Source organism: Petromyzon marinus, unplaced genomic scaffold, assembly GCF_048934315.1.
Source record: "Petromyzon marinus isolate PM22_M1 ecotype Great Lakes invasive population unplaced genomic scaffold, UKy_Petmar_22M1.pri1.0 PM_G_Scaffold_138, whole genome shotgun sequence".
In the NCBI taxonomy this organism is placed as follows: Eukaryota; Metazoa; Chordata; class Hyperoartia; order Petromyzontiformes; family Petromyzontidae; genus Petromyzon; species Petromyzon marinus.
In genome coordinates, this window is record NW_027422693.1 from 19,321 (window position 1) to 31,764 (window position 12,444).

Below are 12,444 nucleotides of genomic sequence, written 5' to 3' on the forward strand. Positions count from 1 at the left end.
CAACGCCGGCGTGTCGCGGTGAGCGCGCTCGCAAAGCAAAACCCCGTCCTGCACGGGAATAAACAGGCACGGCGCGCCCCCGTGGGATTCCCTCCCACCTACGCTCCACGCGCTTAAGCAAAAACAACCACGCCGCAATTACTTTGCTCCGATTTAACGGGCTGTTTACACAGCTGCGTATTCACACACGCCAGGCGCTTAATTCGCTATTAGACAATAGCGCGAGTGCGCGACCACCACCCCGTCACACAGGCGCGCAAGCGCAAAGCGCTACTGTAGGCTATTGCGCAGGTACACGAGCGCTGGGCACCACCGAAGATATTCGTGTAGGTACGCGCGCGCTGAACAATACTGTAAACGACCGTACAGGTACCGGCACTAAGCACGTTCTACTCCCTTATTCGCTGCAAACAGCCGCGTATGCGCGAACACAAAACACTCTGTACACACTCGTACCGGTATGCGAACACCAAACACTCCGTCTCCCTCCTCGCACTCACAGTGACCACGACACAGCTTTATCCTATTAGTGGTTTTATTCCCCGCGAGTATCGAACTAGACTGTGCGTGTCAGTACGGACCAGCAGGACAGGTCTAACCTATCTCGCTACTGCCTGATACTTAATGGACCTGTCTGCCCTCTATTTTCTCTCCGAATTTCGTCCCTTTGTCTTACCTCTCTCCCTCGTACTTACGGTCCGACCTCGCAGCGATGGAGGTCGCGGATAGATGATGCTGTAAACAGAATCTGGCTGTTCTCTGCCCCATCTCACGGACGTGCGAGTAACAGTCAGGTGACGGCTCCCCGATCCCTCCCTCCTGTTGATCTCCAGTCAAGTAAAAAAATGGCCCCTTGCTTCCCCAAAGCATCCCCTTTTATGCTCCTTTCAAAGCCCTCGCAGCGCCCATCCGCGGTGCATCACGGGTCAGGCCGTTAATCCGCGGTGCATCATGGGTAGGGCCGTTAATCCGCGGTGCATCATGGGTAGAGACGCTAGCCCGCGGTGCACCATGGGTAGAGACCCTTAACCCACGCTGCCCCGCTCCCCACCTGTCTGCTGGTCCGCGTGTGTCCTGGGCATCTCCTCAATGCGGTTCTCAGCGAGTTCTCCGTGGTCATTTAATTCTAAGTTAAGCCACGGCGCCGCAGTGCCATTTGGCCTGGGGGGGGGGGGGGGGTGCCTGCCAATTCCCTGACCCTGAGAAACCGTGGAGCACCCCCACCCCCACGAGGGGGCCTCTCGGGTAAAAATTCAGGGCAGGTGCCCCCCTCCCTCCCCATGAGGCCCTACTTGAGTGTGTGTGTGTTAAGGTGGGGGGGGGGGGGGTGGCGGTTGAAGTGCTGTGATGGGAGCCGGGTGGCTTCTCGGTCGCAGCAGCACAGCGACGGCCCCTATTTCGACGGAGCGGCTTCGCTGTTGTGACACAACAATTACATCCAGCATCATCGGGCAATTCACCAGAATGGTAAAGCCCTCGCTTGCTCCCAGTCTTAAATAGAGCAGCAGGCTGACGTCATCATTTAACTCATATCAGGTGCAGTGATTAGAGGCGGATGGGGGGTATTGTAATTATATAATCGATTGGTAATCAGTCAATGGTTATAATTAGTAATGAGTTGTAGATTAGTAATTAGTTGTAATGTGTGTTATTGTGATTATATGCTACGTTAGTAATCCGTTTATTAGTATGTGTTTCCCCCATAAGGAATTGTAATATGTATTATTTAATAATACATATTACCGCACTAAGCCTGTAGCTGTCAGAGCGATTAAAGTTATTTCTATTCCTCTCAATTTCAATGGATTCTCTAATTAGTCTTTGCCAGTAATAATTAGTTTTACACAACACTTCAACGTTATCAAAATCAATTCAGTGTCCTTGTTGAAAAGCATGTTCTGCCACTGCCGACAGTTGTGTATGAGATAATTTAATATTTCTTTGATGTTCTTTTAGTCTTATGCTGATGTTACACCGGTTGATAATTTAGGTAATGCGTCTTTAGTGCAAGATACTAGTTTTTTAATTTTGTGTACTGTACCAAATCATACTGTAATGTTTTGCTTTTGCAAAACACGGGCTAATTTGTCAGTTACTCCTGAGATATATAGAATATTTATTGTTTTAACAATCTGATCGCTTTCAGCAGTATTGCTTTGCGATCGTGATTTGGCATTCAGTGCACTGTTAATTTGAGCATTATTGTAGCAATTCTGTCGTAGTGCTTCTGTAGAGGTGTTAACTACGCGCTGTTGCGTAACCTGCATTGCCACCAGGGCAGTGCAGCATTACCCCTGGGTAAAACGGTTGGGGTCAGTTGAGGTGAAACGGATCGTGGCCAGGGTTTGGTGCGAACCAATCAGACGGTTCCACGTGGGAATGTATGATTGGTTCTACCCGGCCACGAAGGGGTATAAGACGGGTGACCCAACGGACCTCGGGGAGTTATCTCCCTGCACGAAGATAGAAGACTGGGCTGAAGCCTAGCTAGGACCCTGGACCAGCCTTTCAGCCCTTCTAAGGGCTAAGGCTCGGCATACCCAGTGGTCAGGACCCACCGGGCCAGCGGTGGGTCAGATAGCCTCCCCTAGGTCCTAGCCGGAGGACTAGGATAGCGGTAGACGTGTGAGTCCTGCCAAGTCCGGAGGTTGTACCTCCTTAGGTATCAAGGAGGTTAGCGGTAGACGTGTGAGTCCCGCCAGGTCCGGAGGCTGTACCTCCCTAGGGTATCGGGTGAGGGGACCGAATATCCCTCTGTGTGTGTTAAGCGTTGTATAAGGAAATAATACAATAAACAGAGTGTGCCTCCTAAAAAAGTTTGCTCGTCCTTACAACACTGCAACTGGTGTCAGAAGTGGTTGGAAATGGAAACCAGAAGTTCAGCCCACACGCGGAGCCAGAACGAAGATAACGCTGCCTCACCTGCAAGCACCGCCAGCTCCGCTGAAAACGCTGCCACGTTGACAGCCGCCCAGCCACCGGTTGAGCAGCCAGCCGGTCGCTCCCCCTGCCATGGGGGACGGACTCAGGGCAGCACACGGCCGTCTCGCTCAACTCGTACATGCCGCGGCCTCCATTCTCGAAGAGATCAACTTGGAGGTCGCGAGAAGGCCGAGTCAACCGCCGGCAGACATTCCCGCCATCGGCCGGGGCGGACATTTTGATTTTCCCGCCGGAGAACCACGTGATCCCGCCGGAAGCGGAAGCCAGGGGCATCCTGGGAACGCGAGGGGCCAATCACAACCCACAACGTCATCGGCACGCGACGCTGCGAATTCAAGTTCCTCAGCGGACGCCGCGTCATCACTGTACCGACATGGTACAGTAGACTCTATCGGCCGGGAAATCACCGATCTCCGGCTCGAGATGGTGCAAGCTGAGGGGGAGACGACGTCCGCCCTCCAACAACGCCTGCCCATCTTCCGGGAATTCTCATCTGAAGGGGGTGACTGGGCGGCGTTCCAGCATCGCTTCCTGAGCCACCAAGAGATGGTGGGCTGGTCGGACGCACAGGCACGAAAGGGCGACTCTTCAATCGGCCCTCCGACGGATGTCCGACGTCTACGGGCCTCCATCCAACGTCCGCAGCCGATTTTACGACAGGCGACGCCGCCCTAAAGAGTCTCCGTTGGCATTCCGGACCGCTCTACTGGCGATGGCAAGAGCGGGTTACCCTCGCATGGATGACGAGGCCATCGACCCCATCGTTCTCCAGAAGATGCTGGAGCTGGCGCGCGAGCTGCGCATCGTCATCCAAGCAGTGGACGACGACAGTATGTGCTCGCTACGAGCCGCTCGGTGCATCCACGCACATCTGCTGCTCCACACGGAATCGACCATCGCGCCTCGGCTTCGACGTCGGAGCCTGCCAGCAGGGACGCCGAGTTCTCCCCCGACCGGGCCTTCATGGCGACCAGGTCAACGGGCCGGCGATCGTCAGACCACGCTGGTCGCCGCAACGACCAGCAGCGGGGACGGCCTGCTCCACGCGGCGACGTGACGTGCTTCAACTGTGGCCAACGAGGCCACATCTCCTCTGACTGCCGTGCGCCTCGACGACGCCCCTCCGCATCCCGGGGCCAGGACTACAGGACGTCCACGGCATCGCGGCAAAACCAGGCAAGTTGCGACGCCTCTCACGCTCGGCCCTCATTCACACCATACACACTGCAACGCACCATAAGAAGGGCTCGCGATTCGGCGTGTGATGGGGGGTATTCTGGCGTTTGTTCGCGGCCACTCGGACCTGGGCAGTGGTCTGAGTTGGCCCATAGGGTAGTCGCGGCGACGGCAGGTTCGTCCGTGGTTGTAGGATCAATCGAGGGTGTGGAATTTCGCGTGTTGGTCGATACTGGTGCGTTGGCTACGATCATTTCGGATTTGATTTACAATATACTGCCCGTACGATGCCGCCCCTTGGAATGGGTTTCTATCCCGTGTTTCGCCGCTAATGGCAGTTCACTTGGCATTATTGGGCAAATTCGGGCGCAAATTTCGATTGGAGACATTAAATTGGCAGGGCCTATTTTGGTCTCTTCTTCCCTCGCCGTGCCGTGTTTGTTAGGCACTGATTTTCTCGCAAAAATGCCTATTAAGATCTTTGTAGATCAAGGCTGCATCGAACTCCCGTCGGGTCGACGGATGGCGTTCTTGCCCACACCCTCACATCCGCGCATGGCTAGTGCCTCGGTGCAGGCGTTTGTCGCGAGCACAGTCCGCATTCCGCCAGGGACACAAATGCTCGTGCCCTTGCAACTTAAAAAGCCGCTAGCCCCGGAGGCCTTGGCACATGGCATTTTGCTGGGGCCTTCAAACGCAGCTGCTAAGGGGTTAGATTTGGTGGCTGCACAGACCCTCGTAGCAGCCGACAGGGAGCTGTTCTTGCAGGTTTTGAATGTCGGATTGTCCACAACCGTCATTTCGCAAGGAACTGTGTTCGCTCACGCGACCCCGGTGCCGTTGGGGACCGGAGTCGTGGGACACGTGCATGACACGCCGCAGGTCCCACCTCCTTCCGAATCGGATGAGAGATGGTTGGACGCGCTCTGCACAGACACGGGTGATCTGTCTCATTCGCAGCGAATTAAATTGCGCGCTCTTCTGCGAGAATTTTCCGATGTCTTCAGTAAATCTAAATTTGATATTGGCTGCACCAAGCTGCTGCGTCACCACATTGATACTGGTGACGCTGCCCCGATTCGACAAAACCCGTTTCGGCTTAGCCCGGCGGAGAAACAGCATGTTAAATCGGCTGTGGATGACATGCTGAAGGCCGATATAATTTCTCCCTCCACTAGTCCCTGGGGTGCTCCAATAGTGCTGGTCAAAAAGCACAATGGCAGTCTCCGTTTTTGCGTTGATTTTCGGCGCCTAAATAAAATCTCGGTAGCGGACGCCTACCCTCTCCCTCGTATAGACGAGTCATTGGATGCCCTGGCAGGGGCGCACTATTTCTCCACCTTGGACCTTCTGTCGGGGTTTTGGCAACTCCCCCTCGACGAATCATCAAAACCTAAGACTGCTTTTCGGACACCACAGGGCCTTTTCGAGTTTAATAGATTGCCCATGGGTCTCCACTCGGCCCCAGCGACGTTCCAGAGGCTCATGGAGCTGGTCCTCGCTGGGCTCCAGTGGGACTCATGTCTCATTTATCTTGACGACGTCATCGTCTTTAGCCGCACGTTCGGCGAACACATCGAACGGTTGCGTGCTGTCTTCTTGAAAATGCGGGCCGCTAACTTGAAATTCAAGCCGCAGAAGTGTCACCTTCTGCGTGAGTCTGTGCGCTATCTGGGGCACAGTTAACCGCTCGGGTATCTCTACCGACCCTGAAAAAACCAAATGTGTTCAACATTGGCCGACCCCTACATCTGCGGGCGATGTTCGTAGTTTTATTGGTTTTGCGTCGTACTACCGCCGGTTTGTTGCTGGCTTCGCGACGATTGCCAAGCCGCTCCACGCCCTTACGTCAAAAGGGGTGGCGTTTCATTGGGGGGACGCAGAACAGGCTGCGTTCGACTCCTTGCGGAACGCGCTCGTGACGGCACCGTCCCTTGCGTACCCCGATTTTTCCGTGCCATTCGTGTTGGACACCGACGCTAGCAATACGGGGATTGGGGGTGTTCTGTCCCAAAAAGTTGATGGCATTGAAAGGGTTGTTGCCTATGGTAGCAGAGTCTTGTCTCTTGCTGAACAAAGATACTGTGTGACCAGACGTGAGCTGCTGGCCATTGTTTTTTTTATTCAGCAATACAGGCCGTACCTGTATGGTCAGCATTTTACCGTGCGATCTGATCATTCGGCTTTACAGTACGCTCTGCGGGTTGACCAACCGTCCGGGCAGCTTTCTCGGTGGCTCGAAGTCCTTCAGGACTACGATTTCAATGTCACTTACCGTAGGGGTGCACAACACACGAATGCCGATGCGTTGTCTCGCCTTCCGCCGGCTCAAAAATGTGCGTATTTTTTGGGCTCGGGCCGTTGTAAGCCGCCATTGCCTGCACAGGTTGCGCCTCTCACAACGGTGTCAGCCACGCTTCCCGCCGCCTCAGCGCCGATGTTCGATCATGCAGATCCAATGGCCAGTGACGATTTGCTGGAGCTAACTTTGGCCGAATGGGGTCGGCACCAGGGCGAGGACATGTCGTTTTTGAGGTTGCGTCGCCACGCGAATAATGCGGTTCCAAGACAGGGCAAATTTAATTCATTTGTCATGAAGCACGGCTTGTTGATGCATTGGGATGCTGACTCGTGTCAACATAAAATCGTCGTGCCATCCGCCTTGCGATGCAAGGCCGTATGGGCGGCGCATGAGCGTTTATTGCACCTGGGTGTTCATAAGACCATTGGGTTGTTGCGGTTGCAATTTTTCTGCCCGGGCATGCTGCGCGACGTCACTGACATTTTGCTGGGATGCACCCATTGTGCGCAACGTAAACCGCCGGCTAAACTGGCATGTCCACCCCTGCAACCCATTTCGGTCTCTCGTATAAATGAGTTGGTGGCTCTCGATATTTTGGGCCCTTTTCCTACTACGCCACGGGGTAATAAATACCTTCTGGTTGGGGTAGAGTATTTTACACGGTGGCCTATGGCCTGGGCCCTCCCCAACCAGTCGGCGGCGGCCGTTGTGGACGCCTTTGTTCAGGGCTACGTCCTGGACAAGGGCGCACCAGAACGGTTGCTGACCGATCAGGGAAGAAATTTTCCGGGAGCCTTGCTGAATGATGTGTGCCGCCTGTTGGGCACTAAGAAAGTGCGCACTTCACCCTACCATCCTCAGACCGACGGCATGGTGGAGCGCCTTCATAGAACTCTCACCGCTATGTTATGCCATCAGGTCGATGAATCCCACCTCGATTGGGAGTTGCAGGTTCCGGGGGTGCTCGCCGCATACCGTATGGCACCTCACGCGGCGACGGGATTTTCCCCGTTCTTTCTAATGTACGGCAGGGATGCCTTTCCTCCCACCGACGTTCGGCTGGAAATCGAACAGCCACCGCAAAAGTCAAAGCTCGTTGACCACTTGCGATTAAACCTCCGTAAGTTGGCCGAGGCACGGGAGGCCGCCATTGAAAATTCGGCTTCCCGCCAACGGGCGAATTTGCGACTGCGTGACCCCCGGACGTACACGCATCGGTGGGCACCGGGAGACAGGGCATGGCTCCACTGCCCCCAGGTGCCGGTGTCCACGTCGGCCAAACTCCTCAGACCATGGCGAGGCCCGGTTGAGGTAGTGGAAGTCCTGCGTCCCCAATTTGTTAAAATTAGCTGGGGACAGCGTCGCTGGTGCGTTCACCCCTCTCGGTTAAAACCCTTCGTCACGCCACGCATCCCTCCACAACACGCACGACACGGGGGCCGAGTGCGCGACGCGTCCGACGAGCCGGATGTTGCCCCGTTGGTGCCTAACCCACAGCGCAGGCGTGTCAGTCCTCCTGCAGATGACGCGGGAGTGACGGCTCCATGCAGGCCATGTTCGGCCTCAATGGACCGTGAAGCAGCGGGTGTCCCCGTGGAGATGCCTAAAGGCCCACCGGATGCTCTGGCTCATCCTCCTCCTTCCCTTGTGCCGCCGACAAAGCCTGCCATCCCCTACGATGGTCCCGCGAAACACACGCGCGCGAAATCTCGCCGGTAGTTATAATTTTTTTTGGCATGTCTAGTGCCTTGTACATACGTTATGTTGTTAAGGGGGGTATTTATAGGGGTTTTATTGTTCTTGTTGTTCGTGAGGCACACTCACAATTATTCTACCGTTGGTAATTTCGGAGTTTCCCATTGTTGCAGCCGGGACGGCTGGAGCTTCCGAAGGAGGGGGTGATGTAGAGGTGTTAACTACACGCTGTTGCGTAACCTGCATTGCCACCAGGGCAGTGCAGCATTACCCCTGGGTACAACGGTTGGGGTCAGTCGAGGTGAAACGGATCGTGGCCAGGGTTTGGTGCGAACCAATCAGACGGTTCCACGTGGGAATGTATGATTGGTTCTACCTGGCCACGAAGGGGTATAAGACGGGTGACCCAACGGACCTCGGGGAGTTCTCTCCCTGCACGAAGATAGAAGACTGGGCTGAAGCCTAGCTAGGACCCTGGACCAGCCTTTCAGCCCTTCTAAGGGCTAAGGCTCGGCATACCCAGTGGTCAGGACCTACCGGGCCAGCGGTGGGTCAGATAGCCTCCCCTAGGTCCTAGCCGGAGGACTAGGATAGCGGTAGACGTGTGAGTCCCGCCAGGTCCGGAGGCTGTACCTCCCTAGGGTATCGGGTGAGGGGACCGAATATCCCTCTGTGTGTGTTAAGCGTTGTATAAGGAAATAATACAATAAACAGAGTGTGCCTCCTAAAGAAGTCTGCTCGTCCTTACAACACTACATAATTACTAGCGAAACGTCGTACTCAGATTGTAAATGTTGTGATTGTGCGCTCCAACGCTCCGATGTGCTGTACCAGTAACGAATTGGCACGTTCTGTTCACGTGACAAACCTTACTTATTGGCTGTGTCGGGTGGTGGCGGGTTTAACGACACAACATTTATATATTGACACGATCTAACGCAAAAAAATCTGTATTATGGGATGATATTGGTCACGAAAGCCTACCACGTGTTAAACCAAATACAAGGCAGTTTACATTTTGATTTAAAGCTTTCGTGACTGCAGGGATTAATATTCTTGGTTCTTTTGGTAAAGTCACCACGTAGAAGGGAAACAATAAAATAATAAAAATATAAAACAATAAAATTCTCACGAAGTTTCGACTGCAACACAAGCAATCATCATCAGGTGTGAAAACCACAGCAAGAAAATTTGAAAAAAATTGCGTTTGTTTTTAACGTTTACGGTGACTTTCAGACCGCATCCATTATTTTCGTCTCCTCCCCTCCTCTTTTCCGAACATAGATGGACTCGTCCATCTGAATCACTGCCAAATCGCTCTCCGTGGTGCTAACGTTAAAAATAACCGCCACTTTTTTCAAAATTTCTTGCTGTGGTTTTCACACCTGATGATGATTGCTTGTGTTGCAGTCGAAACGTCATGAGGATTGTATTGTTTTATATTTTTATTATACTGGTAGGAACGAAGTTGTAAACTGAGTGTACCAGCCTGCAATAGATTAATGTGTCCGTCCGTCCGTCCCCTTTCAATACTTTAACGAAGTGAAATCTCGTGCTGTTGGGTGTAAAATCAGCAATAGACAGCGCAGAGACTTGATATGTCTTATTGCACCCAACATTTGGGAGTAACAATGTCATCAAATTGCGCAAAATTCCAATGTTCCTACCAGCCCACCCTGCAGGGACCTGTTTTTGTTGTGTCTCTTCTACGCGGTGGTGACTTTACCGAAAGAACCAGGAATACAAGGCAGTTTGTTCATATTATTTAAATCACGTACAATTTGTCAAAAAAATACGAAGTGTTTTCTTGCTCACGTAAAAAGCATCGAGTGACTCTCATCACCAATGCCAGCAACCAAACAAGGTGAAATTTCCACATTCCCATAATAGGGGGCTACGTTTGTTCACAGGATGAAAACTTTTCAATCATCATCATCATCAGCAGCTATGCCCAAATAACCCAGAATGTACCCGATCTAGTCAAATCCTGGAAGATAATCAGGTTTTAACTTGGATGTTGCTGGCGCAGTGCTGACCACACGCATAGCAGGTTGGCATGGGCAGCTGCAGGGGTGCAAGGTGGTCAGCTGAAGGATCCATTGTTGTACTGTACTTATATGCTCTACTCGCACTTGTGCCCATCCATTTTGTGTTCCGCTTTCTGTCTCGCAGTGAAATTCCCAACGTGTGCGATTGTTACATTTGATTTGTCAGTGTGAGTTCCGTTCCTGATCATTGTTTCTGATCACTCGCAAGACAATTGAGAGATGGACATTGGAAGGCCTTCTTCCAGAAGCGGATAGAGAATGACTTTGATGATAAGTCATTTGACTCTCAATTCTATTTCACATTTGCTTGGTTATGGTATTTACTAAAATGCAAAATAACCCTCGAAGCTTTGTTTATCATTCAAATAATTTGAAACGAGCATGCAACCAAGATTTTGCTGCATATTGTTTTATTTGCATATTTCATTTATAGGCTGCTATATACTGGTGGGGAGGTGGAAAGGGAGAAGTGGGGGGGGGGGATTGGGAGGATTTGTGTGCTGGGGGGTGGGCAGAAGCTTGTGCAAGCTGTTTTTTCTACATAACTCAATTTACTTTCTTTCATTTGTCAAACTTGCAACATTTAAATTGTTGATTTAAAGCTTTCGTGACTGCAGGGATTCATATTCTTGGTTCTTTCGGTAAAGTCACCACCACGTAGAAGGGAAGACAATAAAATAATAGAGAATTTTATTGTTTTATATTTTTATTATTTTATTGTTTCCCTTCTAGCGAGAATTTTATTGTTTTATATTTTTATTATTTGATTGTTTCCCTTCTACGTGACTTTACCGAAAGAACCAAGAATTTGCAACATTTAGTTGATATACTAAGCGACCTCTCACGGTCTTTACATAACGTCTTGACATGTAACCTACTCTGATCATTTGTCCCCAAGTTAAAATCTCCCTAAATGCATGGAAATAATTTGACACAGCACCCACGACCACTGAAAATAAGAATGCTTGATTAAAGCACTGATGTGCGTTTATTGTTGTAACTGTTGACGATGAAAAAAAAAGCAATTCGAGCACAAAGCAACACATGGATGCACATGCAATCAGGGAATCATGTCGCAGCTCCGATTATAGGACGGTTGGCTACGTACGGTGTGAAAGACGTTCTCCACGCATACTAAATTTAAGGTGAAAAAAATATTAACAGATGTGCACACGTATGTATTAGAATGTGAATCAATTATTGCATTATCCAGTTCATATCATGTACTCGGCAATGACACACAATGTTTGCTTTGTGATTGTATATTATGGATATTTTTTGGTCTATAATACGGTATCTTCCTCCACATTTTCAATAAGCTAAGCAATGAGAGATCAGCACATATAAATCATTAAAAGATCATTGTTTACCCAAGCTCATATTTAGTGTATCGTGATGTTGATGAAGATATATTATTGTTGTTACATGCAAGTGCTGTTGCTGAACAACTGAGAGATCAAAACAATGTCAATTAGCAAATTAATCTCCTGAACAACACCATATGGTGGGACCAGAATTATTTGTAAAGTAACCATTGTTAACAGGCATAGCAGTCAAAGAATGTAACGCATCAGTTGGGAGATGGAGCAATGAAATCAGCTCGTGTGCAGGTCATAGTTGGATTATTACATCATAGCATCGTCAAAGGTGGTGGGTTGGGGAGGCCTCCATTCATTGACCATGGCTGATGATGATGACGATGATGATATATAAAGGTGTCTCAGTTTTATTTTTGTATTATTTTCCATTAAAAAAAGTAAATACTGCATATCAACATTGTCGTCGTCATCATCATCAAGTAACATAGTATTGTATTTCTAAATCATTATGGTGATGTAAAAATAACACTTCTGCTGCACAGGAAAACTGTGTGAATTGGTCAATGCAACCTATGAACAAAAATGCATCTTGGAAAAACGCGTTGAACCTGGTAGAATATAATTAGAGACCAAAGCATCCCACAAGGAAAAATGCATTCTTATAAAATGGGATTAGCAATGATTTTTAGCCAAGTAATTTTATTTCACTCTTACTTATCCGGTGACAGGTACAGTGAGGGAAAAAAGTATTTGATTCCTTGCTGATTTTGTACGTTTGCTCACTGATAAAGAAATTATCAGTCTACAATTTTAATGGTAGGTGTATTTGAACAGTGAGAGACAGAAAAACAACAAAAAAATCCAGAAAAACGCATGTTAATAATGTTATAAATTAATTTGCATTTTAATGAGGGAAATAAGTATTTGACCCCCTCTCAATTAGAAACATTTTTGGCTCCCA